The sequence below is a fragment of the Anabrus simplex genome, chromosome 1 (genome assembly GCF_040414725.1).
Source record: "Anabrus simplex isolate iqAnaSimp1 chromosome 1, ASM4041472v1, whole genome shotgun sequence".
Classification (NCBI taxonomy): Eukaryota; Metazoa; Arthropoda; class Insecta; order Orthoptera; family Tettigoniidae; genus Anabrus; species Anabrus simplex.
In genome coordinates, this window is record NC_090265.1 from 330,668,693 (window position 1) to 330,690,242 (window position 21,550).

The window sequence follows — 21,550 nt, forward strand, 5'->3', positions numbered from 1 at the left end:
GTAACAGCAAGTATAAATATATTCAAGAGATAACAAACACACGAAACTCAGCACTAATATGGAAACATTGGCATCAGATGGGTATAGGTCGCAGCCTGACCATGCAGACACCCAGTATACCACTTGATGATCTAAATTCTCATTTTACGAAAGCAGCATACACTAATAATGATATTACTGACAATAATGACTATGATGCTAACTATCCTAATAATGATAATGATAACAATAATAATCATCATCATCAACCAGTTGATGACCTAACTGATGATGATATTAACGCCATAAATGCTCATTCCCGAGTAAATCAAGTAAAATTCACTTTCAAAAAAGTTGGGGCGAATGATGTGAAGCGTGTAATTTACTCCCTCAAGTCTGATGCTCCGGGTAATGACGACCTACCATTATCTTTCATAAAAATATTATTGGTGCCGTATTACCTATTCTGACGGATATATTTAATCATTGCCTCGTACAGGGAGTATTCCCAACTGTGTGGAAGCACGGTATCGTCATTCCTATTCCTGAGAAGAATTCTCCTAGTTTACCATCAGATTATCGCCCTATATCCATTCTCCCACCCCTTTCCAAAGTACTAGAACACTTAGTACACGAACAAGTCCTCACTTACTTGACTAACTTCTCACTGCTTGACCCTTACCAATCTGGTTTCAAGAAAGGACACAGCACAACGACTGCCCTACTGAAAGTAACTGATGATATCCGACAGGCAAGTGACTGTACTGGTTCTACTTGATTTTTCTAGTGCTTTTGATACTGTTGTTCCTCAACTGCTACTTTCAAAATTGGATTCATTAAATTTCAGCAAGACGGCAATAAACTTTTTCAGTTCGTACCTCAAAAATCGCCGTCAGTGTGTCAAAGTAAATAATAGCAGATCTGAGTGGCTTAACAAACCCCTCGGTGTCCCCCAAGGGTCTGTACTTGGACCATTGCTGTTTGCAATTTACTTACACGATGTTGCCAAATCGATTACACATTGCAAGTATCATCTTTATGCTGATGATCTGCAGATCTACTACCACTCAGGAACTGATAAAATTCAGAGTGCTGTAGAAAACGTTAATGCTGATTTAAGTCTCATAAGTTTTTTTGCATTGAGTAACAATCTCAAAATTAATCCTCTTAAAACGCAAGCAATAATCATTGGTACTTCAAAAACTTACACGTCTTAAAACAATACGAAATTCCTCCTGTAGCACTAAATAATACCATTATTCCATTTTGTGAAACAGTTATGAATCTTGGTGTGGCTATAAGCGAAACATTGAACTGGTCGCAACATGTGATGAAAGTGTGCCAAAAGGTATATCAAAGCCTGCATCCTCTGAAGCGGTTTAAAAATATATTTCCTCGGTCCTTGAAAATAAAGCTCATTCAATCACTCTTGTTTCCAATTCTCGAATACTGTGATACAGTTTTTATTGATATCAATAACGAGCAAAGCATGAGACTGCAACGTGCCCAAAATGCATGCATCAGGTATGCATTCGACATACAACCATACGCCCATGTATCCCCATTCTATACACAATTATCTTGGTTACGACTGAATGACAGACGTAGACTCCACGCAACTACTTTGGTGTATCAAGTGCTTTCTGAAAACACTCCTCCTTACCTATCCACCAGATTTCGCTACCTTAGTTCCCTGCACCTGTTCAATACCCGGTCAGGCTGTACTCTAGAAATTCCTGTGCATCGAACCGCAACCTACAACAGATCGTTCACTATCACCGCCACGAGCTGGTGGAATGAACTCCCCAATGACATCAGGGAAGCTAAATCTAAGACAAAATTTAAAATCCTTTGCCAGCGTCATCTTTTAAGCACTTCCAGTCTTTCTTGAGTGTGAATGGGATGCATGAATGAGAGTGAATATGGTTGTTTATTGCAATGTGTTCCTGTGTATAATTTAGTTATACTTTACTCACCTTAGTTTAGTTAGTGATACTTTAGTTGCTTTAGTTATACTTTAGGTTGTAAAGATTTCATATGTTTAAATTTTATGTAAAATATACATTCTATATACATGAAGTGGTTAAGTGTAAGAAAGGGCCGGGAGCCCTAACTTCACCACAATAAAGACGCTTTAATAATAATAATAATAATAATAATAATAATAATAATAATAATAATAAATTTTCCCAAAAAAAGAAAAAAATTCTTGTCAGTATTTGCCATACGTCGATACATATCGCAAATTTTATAGGTGAGTAAAGTTGTCTTGTTTTTACTAGTGACATATGTTTGAATTTTTTTCTTTATACATTATACAAATTAATGTATATTCTTTTGTATCGTAAATAGGTTTTTTCAAAGTAGATATTAGAGAGAAAGTGCGAAAATGTTTTTCTCTTTCTAAAAATAAACGTTATCGACCACTATAAATCAACAATAAAACGTTTTTGACTCTTTATATCACTCTAAACCAGTTGTTTATTCTATGTAGTCGATATGTAGAAAGTTTCCTGCCGGTATTTTCTATACACCGGTAGATATAAGCGAATTTTAAAATACATGTATTTCCACTGAAAACGGCCTGGTACTTTACAGTAGTAGAGTAGAGGCGGAGCTCCGGCCTCTTCCAGCTGATGGTGAGCGGCCGACCAGATCGGCTCCTGGCTCCAAGAGGGTTAATTTCAGCCAACTTTGAGTAATCATAAAATCAAGTACTGTACTTAGAAGGTTGCTAAGCGACTAACACATTCATTGTATGCATGTTGGGTATTCAGCCCGAAGGCTAGTTGGATCCACAACAGGTTCACCATTAGCTGTCATAGATGGCCTAGGTGTCACTGAAGAGGCGTACTAGGGAAATGAGGAGTGAGGTAGTTTCCCGTTGCATTCCTCACTGAGCTAGAAGTTGCTATTCCACATTAGTCTGCCAAGCCTACCGAAATGCGTGCACCAACCGACCGTATGAGCGACATCTTCATACTATTCATAGCAGGGACTGGCTGCATAAGGAATGGCATTACTAGCGTCACTCATACCTCAGCCACTTTCATATTGAACCCTTTGGTCCATATTGAGGAATACCTACCTTTCTTACCTATCAGCAAAGTTCATGAGATCTGTCTCTTGGGTCGTTTCGGGTTCTTCGTCACTTGCTGAGGTAAAGGTAGGGTTCAGTAATTCTAATCTATCTACTGGAATGAAAGGTCTATTTAAAAGATTCCTATTTATTCAGGAAAATTCTGAAGCATCATGGTATGTCAACAGTATCAGAGAAGTCAGTTGTGTCCACTGGACACCACAATCACTTTTACATAAACGTCAGAACACTGGTGTGAGACTTTAACGTAACTGCCTGATGGGCATTCTTACTAGAAACCATTATCTCAATTATTAATCATTTAAGAAAGGAAAGTCTGGAAATCCTTAAATTCGGCTTCCATGTGAGACCACATGTACCATCATAGTGATTCGTTATGGTCCAGCTCTCGTCACACGAACTCTGGACTCTGGTTATAATTAAGGCCGTCCAATCGGTGTGTGCCACACAGTGGTTCTACGGCATGGACCCTTAATTGAATCGATGTGACCTGCGTCTATGTCATGGACCGACATCTAATCTTCCAAGTTACTTTAAAGTCATTGTGGATGATGACCGCAAGGAAAGGATGCTACAATGGCATATGGCCCTAATCTAAGTCACTGAGGTTGATGACCCCTTGACCATCCAAGTTTCTAGGCTGAAGGCTAAACACAATTAAGTTACATCGGTTGATGACCAAAGTTCCACTTTACTATCCCCAGCACATTCACTGCTCAATCAATCAAAGTTCAATAATTACAACAATAGCAATGTTCACAAACTTAGTGGCAGAAAAATCCATTTCCCTCGGATATGTCCCCTTAATCGTTACTTTATTTTTTATATTCCCCAGAAACAAACTAAAATTTCCAGAATGCATCTCCAAGTTATTCGCTTGATTAAAGTTATTTCAAATGCGGTTTCACTGAATTTAATAATTAAATAAATTTAAATGATTTAACGAAATATTAACGAACAACAAATTTTATCTCCGCGGACTCTGGTTTCTTCACAAATTTCTACGCAGCTGTGATGTGAGTTCAGTATTGCGATGTTTATCTGGCTGGAAAAGAATTTTACATAATTCATGTCCAGCTGTATATATCCTGTCTCGTGATATCACGCTTAAAAATCTAATCTAGTCCTAACCGTTATTAACACTTGGATATCATAATAATCTACGTACAAACCAAACAACTCGCCATATAATTACGATGTCATATCTCGTCATTACCATTATGAATTTTGCACACCCCTCACAGACAAACCGATCATCACGACCATCGCTCTATATTTTGGACAACCCTGAAATTGGGTTACTCTGTTCCTTATACTCAAAGTTCGTGATTTCAAATGTTCATTACGTCCCCAATTACAGTATTTCACAATATACTTAGATCATTACCGGCTATGAATTTCAACTAAATCCAGCATTTTAACGTTTCCCCTGGCCGAGAATTACAGTACAATCTCAACTCCACTCTTTTCCCGTTACATCCCCGCTCAGCCGAGGCCTCTCACCCGCAGTTCGCTTGGCAGTTACATGAAACACCTGTTTGTTCCAGTTGACTGGCTTCTCAAAATGCTCACCTTTTAAACTCTGCCGACATAATTAAACAAATACGATATATTCTAACCAACAAAATGCACAGATTATGCTTCAAGATGCCCACACTAATTATACGCGTCGCCAATGTATACCGCTATGGATTTCTATGAATTTCTTTCCATTCTCAACATTATGAAATATTCTTCGGGCTATCATGTCCCGGCTTCAAATGACAGGACTCTAACCTGATTCGCACATCTCATCTCAACTCATATAAAACATTCCTCGGGCTTCCGTGTCCCGGCTTCAATGACAGGTCCAACCTGATTCACAAATCTCATATCAACAAACTAACCTCTGTTTCCCAGCTCCACAATTATCATCGACAAAGAACTGGAATAAAATCCTTACTAGAAATCCCGACGTCTAATATCGCACAATGCATTAATCATGAATAACTTCGCATAAATGATATCGTATTTAATAACTTCACATTTACGAGAAATGACTGAAACATTCTACTAGATCTTTTATTGTCAGTCAGACACAGTTTAAAATGGGCATAGAAAAACGTTTCTCTCCGTGACCAAATTCATCACCCTAGGTTCTCACCCGACAGCGCGCTTCCGCTTAATTGAAAATGAGTGACCATGGATTTTTATTATTAACGTCAAATTGCAGACAGAAGAATTTTACGTCGAATGAACATCTTAATTTGACATCACAAAATATAGGCAGTACACTCACACGAATGACGATCTACATTGGACGTGATATCACTTCGGAACCCTATGCAATAACTTTTTACAACATTATACGGCACTCGCAAGACTTCAAACTTTTATCCAAGTGGAAAATAAAACAAATGACTCTTTTAGTCGTACTCTCACATTTACATAACTTAGTAGGGGTGACCACTGCGTCGTATATCCCCATTCAAATACAAGAAATCACGAGACAAGATATAAGAGGTAGTAAGATGGAAAGTCACCTACCTCATGTCGTCACACCAGTATTCGTCATAGGGCTCATCTGTGACCCTGGCATTTTATTTAGCCATTTTTACATTCATGGCTTCACAGTTTATTATTATTTCTTCAGGTTTCCTGGAATAAAGCATAAAAAAAAGAAAATACCCTTCACTTGTTTGCTTGAACGCACACGATGGACTATAATTATTTCCGCACACGAATTACTTAATCACATTAGAATTTATTCAGTACTTTGACCGTCCTATCTGGTACAATTATTTCACTCAAGAAAACTATCTCCTCATGGAGTCAAGACTTAGCCGCAATGGCTAAAATCTGCAGTTGAACTCAGTCTACTTTCGTTGGTTTGATTTCGCAGAGCAGCTCAACAATTTTTCGTCCGCTTTGTATCACAAATGCCGGAGAAGGAGACTTCGTCATGGCGTCCCTTCATATTTATAGCAGTTACCCCCTCTCTTCGGATCTCTCCCTTTGCCGCCAAGAAAATTTCTATAAATTTTCTGACTTACCTAAACTGCAATTTCAAGAGTTTTGAAAGTGACTACATGCTTGCTACATTTCTGGCGGTAGTGTTCACGGACATTTAAAATTTTTACGGGTTCGATTTGTGAGATGATTGACCTCCTTTGATAGGCACTATATTTTTTTGACTTGGCGTGGTCACGCCATGTACACGCGCTTTGAAATAGTTCATAAAAATGACTTGAGATTCTTCCGCCGTCGACGCGTGTGGTTGACGTCACGTACCCCAGAGCGTGGGACCGAAGGTAATCACCCCCTCGTCACGTGTCAAATCCATGCTATCAAGAATCCAACTTTTAGTTTAATTGTTACATTATGCATAATGTTCTTAGGGCACAAAGGTCATGGGTTCATATTTCCCCCAAGACACGAATTCCTTTCGCGCAGTGACAAGGAATTTCCTTTAAAATACTCCAGATGGCGAAATTTCTAATTTTGACGTCTGTTGAAACATGACTTTGAATGTAAATTCCTTTCCTCTCTCTTATGCAGTTGTTCATCTTCTGGTGTACGGATACTGGGTGATGCCTTCAGCTTCCTGGTAGTTCTCCACTGAATTTTCGACTGAGCTATTTATCCCTTCCTCGCCGTCAAAGTCTTCCTCGCTGTCAAAGTCTTCCTCCTCAGAACCTTCTTCAAATTCTCCCTGTTCTATCGAGATTTTCTCTTTAAGATTCCAATACTCCTCAAATGCTCTCAATATCACAGAGTGTGGGACTTGCCTGCATTCCCTACATCGTTTCAGTGGGTCATCCTGCTTTTCTTCGAGCGGTTCCACATCTTGATCCACCACTGATTCAATGAGGTTAACTTCCTGGTCCGCCATATCTTCAGGTTGGCGATAAACCTTCAAGTTGGCTGCATTGAAAATAGCCTCAGAGCGTCCATCTAACGACTGGATTTTATAGGAATTATTTCGGAAACTCCGGATGACTTTAAATGGACCCATATACAACGGTGCAAACTTCGCGTAATACTTGTCCTCAGGTTTTGAGAGAGCGGGTTTACGAACAAGCACATATTCGCCTTCTTTCAAGGGCCGATGAAATCTCTTATTTTTGACGCGTCTCAAACGTCGGTCAGCTTGGTGACGAAGATGCCTAGCTGTCTCTTCAATGCGCATCGCTTGAGTCGGCCGTGGGTCGCTCGGACACTTCACCACTGCGTGCCATGGTCTCAGAGGATAAATATTGGAATGAACCACATTTGGGACGCACCCTATAGATTCGTGGATTGTGTTATTCACGCAATCTTCTATGATAGGTAACACATCCATCCATCTCCAATGCTCTTGAGCACAGAAGATCCGACAGAACTTCGCGATGACCTGCATAATTCGCTCTGACGGGTTTCCCTCAGGATGGCGAACTGAACTAAGAATATGTCGAATTTCAAGCCTTTGCAACTCCTGTTTAAATCGAGCTGAGGTAAATTGTGTGCCGTGGTCCGTTAATAAAAACATGGGCTTCCCCATAGTTGGAATTATGGTCCTATTTATAGCTCTTAATACCAATTTAGTGTTTGTTTTCTGTAATGGACATAACGATGTGAACTTAGAGAATACGTCCACGGTTACTAAGACGTATCTATTCCCTCTACGTGACTTGGGAAGGACTCCGTAAATATCCATCGCGAACAATTCACGAGGTTTAGCTGGTAAGAGAGGTATCGGTGCCTGTCGAATGAGGTACGGGTTCGCCTTAACCCTCTGGCATGTGCCACATGTAATTACAAGGCTTCTCACGTCTTCTCGTAGATGAACCCAGGTGAACGTTTCCTGAAGGGTAGCGGTGACCTTGTCAATCCCACCATGACCGGTTATCCTATGGGCATGCCATATAAGACCCTTCCTAAGTGGTGGTGGTACCACAATTCGAGATTTAGTGTGATCCTTGTCTATGAATTTCAACAAGGTGTTGTCGACAAACAAATAGCTCTCAGCTAGCTTCTCAACTTCTCCACGTCCTGGGTCGTCATGTGGAAGTTCTCCCTTCAACAACGAAATTAACCTGCCACAGAACTGGTCCTGTCGTTGACATTCTGGTAATCGTGTCAGCTCATTTAGAAAGGTTCTATCTTCGTCAGTTAACTCCACGAAGTTCACCTCATGTTCGTTATCGTTTGGGTTTCGACTTAGGGCATCCGCCAGGACATTTGACATTCCCGAACAGTGCTCGATGGTCAGATCAAACTGCTGGATAAACAGTGCCCACCTAGCTACTCTCTCGCTAGCAACTACCGTCTTCATCACAAAGGTCAAGGCTTTGTGATCCGTCCTAATGGTTATAGGGAATCCAAAAATCATCTTTCTCCAGTGCTGTAGTGATTGTACAATTGCAAGCATTTCTAATTCAGTGACACTGTATTTTAGCTCGTGTTTCCTAAGTTTACGGCTAAAGAATGCCAAGTAGTTCTTCTTCTTGGGTTCTTCTCGTTCCTCTTGGTATAAAACTGCACCAATCCCTACGGTGGAAGCATCAGTTTGCAAGATAAAGGCCTTATCGAAATTCGGGTACCCTAGCTTCACACTTCTAGCTAACATCTCCTTAGTATCCCGAAAAGAAATCTCATGTTCCCTAGACCATTTCCATCGATTGTTCTTTACTAGCAAATCTTGCAATGGAGCCACAACCTCCGTATAATTTGGACAGTGATCACTGAAAAATTGACTCATACCCAAGAACTGTCGGACGTTCTTTACCTTGATAGGCCTTGGAAAGTTGTCAATTGCCTGCAATTTCACTGGGTTAGGGCGTACTCCTTCACCATCAATGATGTGTCCTAAGAAGAGAACTTCCTCCTGTCCGAAATTTGATTTTTTCAAGTTGATCTTAAAACCAGCCACCCTGAGATTTTCGAGTAGCAACTCGAGATGATGAAGATTTTCCTCGAAATCCTTCGACGAAAGCAATATGTCATCGACATATCGCGTAGTTATGGCCTTAACTTGTTCGGTGAGGTTGCGATCTAGGGCGCGTATGAGAGCTGCACCGGAGTTTTTTATTCCAAACGCGAGCCGGTTAAAAACATACGTGTGCTGGTCATACAGGAATCCAGTAAACAATCTTGACTTCTCATCGAGCATTATATGATGATACGACGAGGTCAGATCAATATTAGTGAAGCGGCGCTTGCCCCTAAACCTCCTAATAACTTCTTTGATGGGAGGAGCTCTATCATTTTCAGGGATTAGCCTGTCATTTACGACCCTCGCATCCAAGCATACCCTCAGGGACCCGTCGGGCTTCTGAACGGTAACTAAGGAATTAACGAATGGTGTATTTGCCTTGGAAATCAACCCACTTTCTTCCATCTCTTTAATAATTTTTCCAGCCTCCTGGCGATGTTTCTCCGGAATGGGATACGGCCTACGTTTGAACGGCTCCCAACTATTTACAGCCAACACATATTTGAAATTTGGAATGCATCCTGGCTTTGAATCGAATACATCCTGATATTTGAGAAGTAGTTCCCTCAACTTCATCTTCTCTTCCGCCGTCCCTGGGCATTCTGATACTTTCTGATTTATAAATCTTCTACAGCCTTTCCCAATTCAGTCTCGAGGACATCCCACTCTTCCTGGTTGACCTCTTCTGTTCCCTGTTCTATCTCCTCTTCTGTCTCCTTAGAAACGGTAGTGAAATGGACTTCTTCCTCACACATTCTTCTCCCAGTCTGACCCAATGATTCTTCGTTTAGAGCTACTAATTCCGGTCCGTCCTCCTTCCTAAATTTCACCTCTCTCCTTCCTAAATCGATGACGGCATTACTTTCACAAATGAAGTCTGCTCCCAGAATAACATTATAGTGCAGCTTTGAAATTATGACAAAAGGATGCGAAAATGTCATGTCTCCTATCTGCAAATCCAAAAATGTCTGCGTTTTACAAATGGCAGTTTTGTCGGGAATGACTCCTCTAATTTTGATATTTGCTACAGGAATTTCTGGCAATTTCTTCCGAGTAGACAATTCGTTAAAGAAATTTTGTGAAATTAAGCTGATGCTGGCGCCTGTATCCAATAAACAGCTCACATTAAAGTTGCATATCCTGACATCAATGATTGGTAGCTCTCTTATTTTCCTAACCTCCTGTCTGAGGTGGTCTTCCACTAATTCATCTGGTTGTATAATCCAGGAGTCAATCTGGGCTACTATCCAGCCGTCGCGAGAAACATATTCAGGCTGTGTGTGGGAATCCTGTCTCGTAACCACTACTGGAAATTTGGCGTTTTTTTCCGCTCATTTGACGAATTCAGACTTTCGTCGAAATGAGGCGCGTTAGGGTTTAATTCCCTATCCTGGTGGTAGGTCTTTCGGATAGCTCCAGTATGGGACATGTCTTGAGCTCCTACACAGTCAGTGTTGACTTCCCTTCGTTGGATGCTGTCCTTCTATTTGTCCTGTCCGGTACCTGACCTCAGCTCTCTCAAATACTGGTCCCCTTCTCTCCTTCTCTCTTCAGGCCCGTGCCAACGGTCAGAACGTCTGGAATTTTCGTAACCGTCCCCTCTTCTGTTGCCTTCATTCCCGCGTGGGTTCCTTCGTCTTAGATCTGAGTTCCCCTGGTATCGACCCTGGTTTCTTCTCCATTGTTCTCGGCGTCTGTCCCACTCTTCGTGATGGTATCTGGGCTGTTCCCAGTTCTTCCTACCTTGGTATGGCCTGGTGTCGAACCGCCGCCTTTCATTCTCATATCTCGGTGCTCGCGAAACTTCCCTATCTGGCGCGCTCTCCTGGCTGTGATTTACGACATTCACCTGGGGCTCTGAATGCCTGACTATTCGCGGGGCTGATTGATGCGAATGGGTCTGGTCCAACTGCCGTAATATCAATTCCGCCTGCATCGGGGTTTCGACCTTCGCAGCAATTAATATTCTCTGGATATCCGGTGGGAACTGTTTCTGGATAGCCTGAACCAGTTCTTGCTGACTTGGGGCTGATTCCAGTTCCTTGAACTTAACTAATTGTTCGGTAAAGTATAACGAAAATTTCGGCGGTCCTGCTGTGTTATACCGGCGACTATATAACTCTAGCCTTAGGTTCTGCTGAATCTCAGAATTCCAAAATTTGCCCAAAAATGCGGTCTGAAATTCCTCGAACGTGTCAAAGCTATATCGGAAACCTTTGAACCACAGCGACGCAACTCCGTCTAGGTACCGTTCCACAGTCCTTAGTTGCCTCTCTTCAGGTATCCTATTATCGCGAATATACTCCCTAAGTTCTCTAAGAAAACCCTTTGGCGTCTGGGTACCACTGCCATCGAATTTCTTAGGCTGATCTTCCTTAAGACGAATCATGTTTATAACATTAGTGACGTTTTGCCCCTGAGAATGGGTAGAATTGTCAAATTGTCCGTTCCCTGTAGGATGTATGGGACTACTAGTGTTGCTAGGGCAACTGAACGACATATCTGAGGTGCGGCGAGATTTACTAACCACTTCCTCTATCTTGGCCTGGACTCCTACGATATTGCTCACTAACCCATCCAGTTCTAATTTCTGGGCACTAACTTCCCCCTTAAGAGCCTCATGAACAGATGTCAACTCGTCGCTCAGTGTTATGACCTTATCTTGGGTATCTTTAAGTTGTTTCGATAGGTCTACCCTTGTATCGCCTAGATCTTTTCCTAGTTCCTCAATATCTGCTTGTACCTCCTCAATACTCCTAGCCGTTTCTTCCTGAGTTGTACCTAATTTTCTCATATCCTCTTTATTCATCTGGATTAATTTAAAGTCAATGGCCTCAATACGCTGGTCTACAGTTGCCTTGACGTCTTCGGCTACCTGGTCAACTTTGTCATTTACGACGGCTATCTCTTTACACAACATTTCCTTATGTTCATTCATTGCTGTGAAGACCTTTGACTTATCGTCTTCACGCATGATGTTGAACTTCTCTACCTCTGTCTTCAGATCGACCTTAAGCTCAGCTTGATCTGACATCAACTGCTGATGTAGTTCCCTACTTTCGTTGACGTGCCTATCGAGGTCTCCTGTAATTACGTCCTGATTTTCACTAAGAACACGATGTAGCTCGCGAATTTCTATAAACTGCTGATTTATTTCATGTTTAAAGTCACCAATGTCCTTTCTAATATCAACGCTAGCTTCCTTACAACTATCCTGCGTGTCCTGCACTTTAATGTCAACATTTTGAACAACTTCCTTCATACCTTTTAATTCTACATCTGCACTGTCTAATTTATTGTCCATGGTTCCTAAGACTTCCTTCATACCTTTTAATTCTACATCCGCACTATCTAATTTATTGTCCACTGCTTCCAACCTTACACTCATAGATTTAATATTCTCACTTAAGTCCTTCCTATCGGCATCCATTCTCTCCATAAAGTCCTTCTTATTATTTTCCATCCTCTCCATTAAGTCCTTGATCATTTGGGCCACCTGCCCTTGGGCCAATTCTCCCTCCTGCATAAACATACTGTATTTAACAGAAAACGATACGTCATCGGTGAGCCCGAGACTTCAACGGCGTATAATAAGACTACAACGATAAACATCACAACATCCTCCTATCTAACACATCACACTGTTAATGCAACATTCTCTAAAAATTTTATTTAATAAAACGTGAACTGCAATGTTCACTCGATCAAAGTGATCAGCCAAAACACTCAAACCAGTATTCAAAAATTTGGGAAATTACACTAACACACTTAAATTATACCTTTCATTCAGTAGATAAATTATTCTCATAGTGGTATCTCCTAGCCTTACTCATCGGGCGTTTATCTATTTCTTCGAGTTCACTATCAACTCTGGCGCACGATTTTATCATCCATAATGTTTTTTTTTGTTTTTTTTTGCTATGGGCTTTACGTCGCACCGACACAGATAGGTCTTATGGCGACGATGGGATAGGAAAGGCCTAGGAGTTGGAAGGAAGCGGCCGTGGCCTTAATTAAGGTACAGCCCCAGCATTTGCCTGGTGTGAAAATGGGAAACCACGGAAAACCATTTTCAGGGCTGCCGATAGTGGGATTCGAACCTACTATCTCCCGGATGCAAGATCACAGCCGCGCGCCTCTACGCGCACGGCCAACTCGCCCGGTAATCATCCATAATGTGGCATAGCCTCAACATTATTTCTCTTTTCCCCTAGTACACAATTTTTTTCAAAATATCCTTATCGTTATCGTGAGTTAGGTTCCCTCATCGTTATCGTGACTTATGCCCCATCATTGGTGAGACATTTTTAATGATCGACCAACGTATAACAATCCTACAATTGGTCATCGTTTCACTGATGTCAACCAACTTAACTTGTAGTTCTTCTCTCGATGTACTTAGGCCCTCTCTTAAGTGACTGAAGCCCCACGTTGGGCGCCATTTTTAATGAACCCTTTGGTCCATATTGAGGGATACCTACCTTTCTTACCTATCAGCAAAGTTCATGAGATCTGTCTCTTGGGTCGTTTCGGGTTCTTCGTCACTTGCTGAGGTAAAGGTAGGGTTCAGTAATTCTAATCTATCTACTGGAATGAAAGGTCTATTTAAAAGATTCCTATTTATTCAGGAAAATTCTGAAGCATCATGGTATGTCAACAGTATCAGAGAAGTCAGTTGTGTCCACTGGACACCACAATCACTTTTACATAAACGTCAGAACACTGGTGTGAGACTTTAACGTAACTGCCTGATGGGCATTCTTACTAGAAACCATTATCTCAATTATTAATCATTTAAGAAAGGAAAGTCTGGAAATCCTTAAATTCGGCTTCCATGTGAGACCACATGTACCATCATAGTGATTCGTTATGGTCCAGCTCTCGTCACACGAACTCTGGACTCTGGTTATAATTAAGGCCGTCCAATCGGTGTGTGCCACACAGTGGTTCTACGGCATGGACCCTTAATTGAATCGATGTGACCTGCGTCTATGTCATGGACCGACATCTAATCTTCCAAGTTACTTTAAAGTCATTGTGGATGATGACCGCAAGGAAAGGATGCTACAATGGCATATGGCCCTAATCTAAGTCACTGAGGTTGATGACCCCTTGACCATCCAAGTTTCTAGGCTGAAGGCTAAACACAATTAAGTTACATCGGTTGATGACCAAAGTTCCACTTTACTATCCCCAGCACATTCACTGCTCAATCAATCAAAGTTCAATAATTACAACAATAGCAATGTTCACAAACTTAGTGGCAGAAAAATCCATTTCCCTCGGATATGTCCCCTTAATCGTTACTTTATTTTTTATATTCCCCAGAAACAAACTAAAATTTCCAGAATGCATCTCCAAGTTATTCGCTTGATTAAAGTTATTTCAAATGCGGTTTCACTGAATTTAATAATTAAATAAATTTAAATGATTTAACGAAATATTAACGAACAACAAATTTTATCTCCGCGGACTCTGGTTTCTTCACAAATTTCTACGCAGCTGTGATGTGAGTTCAGTATTGCGATGTTTATCTGGCTGGAAAAGAATTTTACATAATTCATGTCCAGCTATATATATCCTGTCTCGTGATATCACGCTTAAAAATCTAATCTAGTCCTAACCGTTATTAACACTTGGATATCATAATAATCTACGTACAAACCAAACAACTCGCCATATAATTACGATGTCATATCTCGTCATTACCATTATGAATTTTGCACACCCCTCACAGACAAACCGATCATCACGACCATCGCTCTATATTTTGGACAACCCTGAAATTGGGTTACTCTGTTCCTTATACTCAAAGTTCGTGATTTCAAATGTTCATTACGTCCCCAATTACAGTATTTCACAATATACTTAGATCATTACCGGCTATGAATTTCAACTAAATCCAGCATTTTAACGTTTCCCCTGGCCGAGAATTACAGTACAATCTCAACTCCACTCTTTTCCCGTTACATCCCCGCTCAGCCGAGGCCTCTCACCCGCAGTTCGCTTGGCAGTTACATGAAACACCTGTTTGTTCCAGTTGACTGGCTTCTCAAAATGCTCACCTTTTAAACTCTGCCGACATAATTAAACAAATACGATATATTCTAACCAACAAAATGCACAGATTATGCTTCAAGATGCCCACACTAATTATACGCGTCGCCAATTTATACCGCTATGGATTTCTATGAATTTCTTTCCATTCTCAACATTATGAAATATTCCTCGGGCTATCATGTCCCGGCTTCAAATGACAGGACTCTAACCTGATTCGCACATCTCATCTCAACTCATATAAAACATTCCTCGGGCTTCCGTGTCCCGGCTTCAATGACAGGTCCAACCTGATTCACAAATCTCATATCAACAAACTAACCTCTGTTTCCCAGCTCCACAATTATCGTCGACAAAGAACTGGAATAAAATCCTTACTAGAAATCCCGACGTCTAATATCGCACAATGCATTAATCATGAATAACTTCGCATAAATTATATCATATTTAATAACTTGATTTTTACGAGAAATGACTGAAACATTCTACTAGATCTTTTATTGTCAGTCAGACACAGTTTAAAATGGGCATAGAAAAACGTTTCTCTCCGTGACCAAATTCATCACCCTAGGTTCTCACCCGACAGCGCGCTTCCGCTCAATTGAAAATGAGTGACCATGGATTATTATTATTAACGTCAAATTGCAGACAGAAGAATTTTACGTCGAATGAACATCTTAATTTGACATCACAAAATATAGGCAGTACACTCACACGGATGACGATCTACATTGGACGTGATATCACTTCGGAACCCTATGCAATAACTTTTTACAACATTATACGGCACTCGCAAGACTTCAAACTTTTATCCAAGTGGAAAATAAAACAAATGACTCTTTTAGTCGTACTCTCACATTTACAAAACTTAGTAGGGGTGACCACTGCGTCGTATATCCCCATTCAAATACAAGAAATCACGAGACAAGATATAAGAGGTAGTAAGATGGAAAGTCACCTACCTCATGTCGTCACACCAGTATTCGTCATAGGGCTCACCTGTGACCCTGGCATTTTATTTAGCCATTTTTACATTCATGGCTTCACAGTTTATTATTATTTCTTCAGGTTTCCTGGAATAAAGCATAAAAAAGAAGAAAATACCCTTCACTTATTTGCTTGAACGCACACGATGGACTATAATTATTTCCGCACACGAATTACTTAATCACATTAGAATTTATTCAGTACTTTGACCGTCCTATCTGGTACAATTATTTCACTCAAGAAAACTATCTCCTCATGGAGTCAAGACTTAGCCGCAATGGCTAAAATCTGCAGTTGAACTCAGTCTACTTTCGTTGGTTTGATTTCGCAGAGCAGCTCAACAATTTTTCGTCCGCTTTGTATCACAAATGCCGGAGAAGGAGGCTTCGTCATGGCGTCCCTTCATATTTATAGCAGTTACCCCCTCTCTTCGGATCTCTCCCTTTGCCGCCAAGAAAATTTCTATAAATTTTCTGACTTACCTAAACTGCAATTTCAAGAGTTTTGAAAGTGACTACATGCTTGCTACATTTCTGGCGGTAGTGTTCACGGACATTTAAAATTTTTACGGGTTCGATTTGTGAGATGATTGACCTCCTTTGATAGGCACTATATTTTTTTGACTTGGCGTGGTCACGCCATGTACACGCGCTTTGAAATAGTTCATAAAAATGACTTGAGATTCTTCCGCCGTCGACGCGTGTAGTTGACGTCACGTACCCCAGAGCGTGGGACCGAAGGTAATCACCCCCTCGTCACGTGTCAAATCCATGCTATCAAGAATCCAACTTTTAGTTTAATTGTTACATTATGCATAATGTTCTTAGGGCACAAAGGTCATGGGTGCAATATTGTCAAGGCCAAGTATAAGACAGAGACAGGTCAATGAAGGTAACAATTTTATTCTAGCCCATACCAGAAGACATAGTGCACTGTAAATACTACATCTTGCCAACAAATGCCTAACACATTCATTAATATTCTGATATGTGATTGTCATCCTTAGTAATGCAGCCATGTTTGATTACTACCTGTGAAGCCAGAGTATACACTTACTCTGATCACAAAAGAGCACTATTATCTGCTAGATTCTCTCTGATTCTCTAACCTTTCCCAGCTTCCAAACATATTCAACAGATGGCAGAGCGTTCCTAATAACTTACATGATTCTAAGAAAAAAACGTCTACGTACAGACAGGCCCCATTATGGCATACGCCTTAGACATTATCTACCTACACTAAAAATAGTGAAGGGCATGTATATTAAAAAAACGTTCTCTGCCTGGCAAAGAAACGTCCTTTCGAGACTAACCTATGAGCTCACAAGAGAATCGTTCTATATATTAAAAATAGGATTGCCTTCTACGACACAACACCATGATTTACTTCAGAAACTGCAGGATAAGAATGCGAATATATGAATAGATTTTTAGCAAACAGACGGCATGATGACGACAGAATGGATGAATTCTGACTACGAACTGCGGCTCACCATAACGCGCTTCTTATTAAATGGTCATAAAACCACCGAAAAGGGCGGACTAAACAATATCACTAGGACAGGGATATCAAGACGAGTTAACTGGCCAATTTATAACAAATGCTGTGGAGCAGTGCGGGTCCTCTAGTTTTTTAAAAAATATTCTCACGATAACGAATAACCATTTTGTGTATATAACTTGACAATAACTGGGCGAGTTGGCCGTGCAGCTGTGAGCTTGCATCTGGGAGATAGAGGGTTCGAACCCCACTGTCGACAGCTCTGAAGATGGTTTTCCATGATTTCCTCATTTCACACCGGCCAGCTGTACATTAATGAAGGCCACAGCCGCTTCCTTACCACTCCTAGGCCTTTCCTATCCCACCTTCGCCATGAGACCTATCTGTGTCGGTGCGACGTAAAGCAAATAGCAAGGAAACTGGACAATATATTGCATTATTTCTATCTGCTGTAATTAAATGTATATTAGTTTTTCATAGCCAACGGCCGTAGCCGTGTTGAAACACCGGATCCCGTGAGATCCCCGAAGTTAAGCAACAATTGGGCGTGGTCAAGATTTGGATGGCTTGCCACGCGCTGTTGGTGGGGGTAAGGGAATGGAGGAGCGGAAAGGAACTGGACACCCTACCGTACGTAAACTTCGGCTCCGGCAAATCTTTGCGGAGGTTTGAACCTGCCTTCGGGCAGAATACACCCTTACTTTACCTTAGTTATTCATAGGTTCTTACCTTTTTATTTGAGCGGGGCCCGATTTTTTGTTTTGGCAGGTTACAACGTAACGTAAATGAAAATTTATGAAGCTGAGATAAATGAGTTCCTGGCAGTGCATGTCCCCGATGTGCCATTTCGAGAATGTTTTAGATGTTGTGACGTGGTAATAGTTTTACCCAATATTCATAAATTGTTCTAGAAAGCATCACATCGACCCCGCAAGCCCGTTATTTGTCTTGTTGATTAAATCAAGCAAAGTTTAGATAGTGGCCTACATGGAGACCTTTCATTAGCTACGGAGACGACTTTCCAAGTATAACCTCTAGATGACTACATTAGTACGGGCTGTGTGTTCGATAACCTGATCTCTAACTCACTTATGTTGACTGATGCAGCGGACAGATAAAAGTGACAATTATGTAAAGCTTTGCTTTAAAACTTGTTTTATGTTGCACTGACTGAGACAGGTCTTATGATGACGATGGGATAGGACAGGGCTTTAATTAGGATACAGCCCCATAATTTACCTGGGGTGAAAATAGAAAACAACGGAAAACCATCTTCAGAGCTGCTGACAGTGAGCTTTGAACGCACTATCTCCCAAAATGCAAGCTAACGGCTACATGCCTCTGTCCGCGTAGCCAAATCGCTTCCTGATGTAATACCGTATATCCACAGGCTAGGTTTGAACGTTTCTAAAATCGGTCACAGTGAAGACGATATCCACTCAGCTAGTTAGTTATCTACGTTATCTGTCTCCGTGGCTAAAAGGTAGATTGTCCGATTCATGACTCATCCATGGGTTTGATCCCGGCCGTAATAGTTGACTTCCGAAGGATGGGCAAATATCTTAGCTCTCCACATAATAATTGTTGGCATATTAAAGACATCTTGTGGTGCATTCAGTGTTACCCGACAAAATTAAATTGGCCATGGGTACAGCAAAAGGATTTTCACTTTCGGAGATAGATAGCAGCACAATCGAATCGTGGAAATTGATAGGCAAACCGTCTAGATGTAGGCTATTATTATTATTATTATTATTATTATTATTATTATTATTATTATTATTATTATTATTATTATTATTATTATTCCTGGTATTTTTCCAGTTACGAGGGGTCGGCACTTTGTATTGATTCAGTCTAGTTTTACGGCAGATGCCTTTCCTATTGCCAACCCTATGTAGAGGCATGCCTTCACTATTGCGTGTTTGTGTGGTGGTTTTTAGTGTGATGTGTTGTGTATATTTGAAGACGTGTGTTGAGGTAATTATAAACACCCAGTGCCCGAACCAGAGGAGTTGACTATATGCAATAACATTAAGAAAAGCATGGTAATCAGCAAGCACAAGTATAAACATGTATAAGCGTTACAAAAATGTTGCAAAGTTTGGGCTGTTAAGACTTGGGAGAAAGAAGACGAGCTGCTCGACTAAGTGGTATGTTCCGAGCTGTCAGCGGGGAGTTGGCGTGGAATGACATTAGTAGACGAATAAGTTTGAGTGGTGTCTTTAAAAGTAGGAAAGATCACAATCTGAAGATAAAGTTGGAATTCAAGAGGACAAATTGGGGCAAATATTTGTTTATAGGAAGGGGAGTTAGGGATTGGATAACTTACCAAGGGAGGCAGATCAGTATTGTTGATTGACTGAAAATCACTAACGCTTTTATCACCCTGGACCAAAACTCCATCAAAGGGGTCTCGATTCAAGTATCTAGGATGTCGATTAAGACGAGATTTTAATCAAACCATTCACATAAATGTAGCCATTTAATACAATTAAGAGTCACATCAAGAATGAACGATATAGAATATAAATTAATGGGAAGAGTATAAGTTATGTCATAAAATGTGAACGGAGGTTTTCAGAGCCGATAAGTCAACCTCCTGACCTAATTATTTCTGTAGATCGGAACGTGTGCAATAGTTGGACAACATCCTACCAGCAGACCTATAACCGTGACATTGTTGAGATCGGGTCTTAGAATAGTTTACTGTTGGTATGTGCATCTCTCAATCAATTTTCATTACCTGATCTTTGTCAGTACAGTGTAAATCCCGATCTAGTTTTCCTGTCGATCGCTATGATACGCACTTCTTTGATTACTGCACCACAGTGACTTCCTCGTACACCTCGTAGTTCTTCTCAGCCGGAGTTTGTGTCCAACCTCAATCTCAGCTTTGAAACTCGTTGGTGTGTCGTGAAGTGTTATGTTTTACCGATGCTGCTTTATGATTTCGAAGGATGGACACTAAAGGCTTCGTCAATGAAACAACTGCAATGTGGATGTGTCGCGGAATGTTCAAGATCCCATGGATAGACCAACAAGGAGGTGCTCCTTCGTGGTGGTCAGTCTTGTAACGTTCTAGCCCTTGTGAAACACAGGAAAGCAGTCTAGTTCAGTCCCACTTTCCGAAATGACAAGTACAGCCCGATACAACTGAAGGAAAGTCAAGTGGGAAAGGTGTAAGTGGGTAGAGAAAAGTCCTAGACACTATAATGATTCGACATCCACAACATAACAACGCTGACACGGGTAACATGAAGTAGAAAAACACTACCCAAAGGTGGTCTCCAGAAAGTGAAGGTAAGTTAAAAGTTTAACATATTCTGGTTCTTTCGCTTCAGTTTGTATTGAGCTCACGTTTGTGTTTGTGAGTTAGCAGGTGAAGGTCATCGCGTGATGCAGCATCCTGTTCGGTCCATGAGGACTTATCTTGTATTCTGGTCCTCAGATCGATAGGGTATTTCAACACATATCTTGACAAGAGGTTGTGAAGTAATGGCCTCCCTACATATGTTGCCCTACATACAGCAGTTGGTGGAGTAGTTTCGTTCAGTAATGTAGCGTGTAGAGTGCCCTATATGCAGTATGGACTAGATCAGTTTTGCTACCGTCCGTTTCTCATCTTTGATAACATGAAAGTATCAAAGACAATAGTAACGCTATTCGTTATGCATCCACTCCATGTATGAAGTTCAGATGGTGTGTACATTTCAGTATATGTGGTAGAATGAAACGAAATGGCATATAGCTCTTAGTACCAGGAGTGTCCGAGGACATGTTTGATTTGAAGCCCGTAGGTGACCTGCGCGTCATGATGAGGATGAAATTATGATGAAGACGACACATACACTCAGCCCCCCTGCCAGCGGAATTAACCAATGATGGTTAAAATGCCCCACACTACCGTGAATCGAACCCGGGACCCCTGTGACCAAAGGCCAGCACGCTAGCCATTTAGCCATAGAGCCGGA